The 3,625-nt window shown below is 38.8% G+C and overlaps 1 pseudogene; it reads left to right on the plus strand.

The window, feature by feature from the left end:
* The first annotated feature begins 656 nt into the window (after positions 1 to 656).
* On the plus strand, positions 657 to 2,124 carry LOC137254210 (E3 ubiquitin-protein ligase HRD1-like; annotated as a pseudogene).
* The last annotated feature ends 1,501 nt before the right edge of the window (positions 2,125 to 3,625 follow it).

The raw sequence follows: 3,625 nt of genomic DNA on the forward strand, positions 1-3,625 counted from the left end.
GTAAAATGGAATACAAAAGCCTTTGCCAAATAAATCTCATCGCAGGCGTCGGTATTGAGGACATAAATAATATGAATATTGCATTCCCAAATTGGTCATAGTGTGCATAACACTTATGATATTCCAAACGTTTATGTTTGCCACAATCATAGCCAGAACACATTGGTCAATTTCAAAATGCTGTGGTAAATTCTGAGCCATGCACCGTTCCACATTCTGTAGTTGAGTTGCAACTAAAAAATACGCTATGAGCCATAGCACGCAACTCACGAAGACTTGGAACTGCTCCACATATTACACATATCACATTTGTTGGAGCCAATGGAATTGGTACAAATCTATATGCTAGCATTGCATCTCGTTTCGGCAAATAAACTGGAACATCATTTTGTAATGTAAGTGACGAAGTCAATAGTAACAGAAGTAATTCCCGGTCTATGGGATCCAAATCCCACCAACCTTCGGTACCAACCGCAACACTATTACCAACAACGAAACGAACAAAAAGCAAAAAGTGGAAAACTACGTGTCTTCGAAAAAAAATTCTATTAAAACTTAACATTTTCCATCAAAATTAATATATTTTTGGAGTCAATCAGCCTGTTGGCTGTGCGTGCTACCAACAACGGCGAAATGCAACTGTTACTTTCATCAATATGTCTGGCGTTGACGAGCGTCGTGATTGGAAACGCCTACTATTTCATACACGTGTCGCAAGTCTCTTAGTGGTTTTAGGCGCATTAGACTACGTTTTACTTATGCACGCTTATATCTCGACGCTTGTTCGCGGACCCACAGTGCAACTGGTATTTGGCTTTGAATATGCTATATTGTTAACAGTAGTCGCAAGCACTGCAATTAAATACGTCTTACATGCTGCCGAAATGCGCACTGACATACCATGGGAGAATAAAGCGGTATTCTTACTATACACTGAGCTAGTGATTGGGTTAATTAAAGTTATTTTATATGTATTATTTGTTGTAATAATGGCTAAAATATATGCATTACCAATGTTTGTATTCCGTCCGATGTTCTTCACAATAAGAAACTTCAAGAAGGCACTAAGCGATGTTATCATGTCCCGACGTGCTATACGCAACATGAATACTCTATATCCAAATGCTACACCTGAAGAATTGCGTCTATCGGATAATATATGTATCATTTGCAGGGAAGACATGGTGAATCATGCAAAAAAATTACCTTGTGGCGATATTTTTCACACCACATGTTTGCGATCATGGTTTCAACGTCAGCAAACGTGCCCAACATGTCGACTGAATATATTACGGGCCCCTAATGCTAATTCTACAGCAATCCCAAGACAAGACGATGCCGCAGTAGGAGGAGCAGTAGGACATGCGCCACCTGGGGCTGCTTCTGCACCAAATGCTACAACAACAACAGATCAAGCAGGTGGTATTGCTACACAACGTGCAGACGGTGCAACGGCACCTAATGTTGCAAGTCTTCCTAGCTTCTTTGAAAACATTGGTAATAATGCTACTAACCCATTAAAAGGCACCATGCCCTCTTTTCCCACATGAAGAATTGAAATCATTGGAAGGTAATGAACGTCGACACGTTGAGGAGCGTATTAAGCTTTTGCGCAACATTCAATTAATGCTAAATGCTGCAGGAATTTTGATGAATAATTACCAAATAATTACTGCACGGTTACAGACAACGGGTGGTGCCACCACCGCACCAAATACTGAAAACACTGTACCGAGGAGTACTACAAATACCGGTACTATTAATATGGGCGATGGTCCAAGTACATCAGCTTCAGCAGCTGCTGCTCTCGCTGCAAAACAGGCAACAAGCACAGGTTCGCAAAACCATAATGATGTAGCAATTGAGGACATTGGCGGGGAAGAGCATGACTACAGTAAGATTAAAAGTAAAAGTGCAGCTTCTTTGTCTACTGCGTCACCAATATTACATCCGCCAAACATAAATATAAGTTCAAATGATAAAGACAATTTCATCACATCTGAGCAACCAGAAAATGCTGAGCTAAGTGAACTGAGAAAGCGCCGTTTGAAATTTCTTGAAGAGCTCAACAAATCAGCGGCGTCAACAGCAACAAACTTAACCAATACTTCAAATGTTTAGAAAATGAGCTTTAGCAACATCATTCATTATTATATTGGAAATATGCGTGCTATCATTCCTGATGTGAGTACAAAAAATCATCATGTTCGGCATTGTTATTAATACTGGTGTTGGCGTTAGCGGTAGTTATGGGGTCGTTTGCATTTGATTTTTTCGTATGTAACCAACATTTGTGCTGATTTTGTATCATCTGTTGTTTGTATATCTAAGCCGCCCATATTTTCATCGATTTTGTAATTATTCTCAATAGCGACAATATTTGTCCAGCGAGTCGCTACCAGCCGAATCGTCATTCTTGGCGTCCATTCTAACCGGCGCCGTTGCGATTTAGCCAAATACACTTGTTGTTTGGTACAAATACAAATATTACACTGTACAGCTATGTGGTGGATTGTGAAATGATTCCTGTTACCAATCTGCAGGATACCCTGCTTTGTCGAGTCTACGGCCGTGTGAATGGTCGGTCGCCGCACGTAGTACCTCAATATTTGCAAACGTTCTTTCGCCAATGCGCGGCTCTTTGAACTCTACAAACAAGCACACTAGTAGCGATATTTCGTTGAACTTTCATGTAGTTTTACACGTAGTTAGCGTTTTTGGCCTAATTTTTCCTTATATTCATGAAAAAGGTGAAATTTGGTTTAAAATGTTTTTTGACGTCTAAAAGAAAATTTGCAAATGATTGTACTACGGCCACGCGCCGTAGTAAAAAGAATGAAACGACGGAAAAAATCTTTCGATTAGTCCCGTTTGTTTCAATTCTGAGAAATTTACATTCTATACACGGGCGTGTATGAATGTTCGCAATTCTTTTTTGTCTTTGCTGCCGGTAAATATCTACCAGTACGCGGACTTTTTAAGACGAAAATGTTGGTAGACAAAAAAATGAAAATAGTAGTAGTTGGTACATTTTGTTACCAAGAAAACAACAGCTATAGTTCTTATTTGTCCCAAACACTTAATAATTTATTGTAAAACAAATAACGCGCATTTCAGAAGATGACACTTTAAAACTCGTAAACAAGACAAAATTACATGTACATTTGTATATACCTATGTACATTGCTTATGCCTATACGATACTCACTTTTTTCCTGTATCGTGAGTGAGAAATACCGACAAACATGACCAAAACGTCTAATCACAACAACAATATTCCAAATTACCAAAGGTACTGCCACAAAATAACCGATCTCGGCAGGTAATCGTTTCCGTAGAACCTTTTAGTTTCGTTCAAATCATTCAAAAATTTCTCTACTCAAAAATTTATTTCCTGTTTAAGTTCTTCAGAAATTTTTCAACATTGACTGAGTTGGTCAGTATCATACGTTTACAGTGCGATGATACTGAAATATTGGTAGATTTTCGGCCTCGGTGGTAGTAGTAGTAAAAAACGAAAATGAACCAGAAAAGTTAGTAAACCTACCAATGCGGTAAAGTCCGTGCACTGACTGTCCATATACTTACACCAACGTCTCTACATATACATGCCGAGTTTAAATGT

This window comes from Eurosta solidaginis, chromosome 5 (genome assembly GCF_040869045.1).
Source record: "Eurosta solidaginis isolate ZX-2024a chromosome 5, ASM4086904v1, whole genome shotgun sequence".
In the NCBI taxonomy this organism is placed as follows: domain Eukaryota; kingdom Metazoa; phylum Arthropoda; class Insecta; order Diptera; family Tephritidae; genus Eurosta; species Eurosta solidaginis.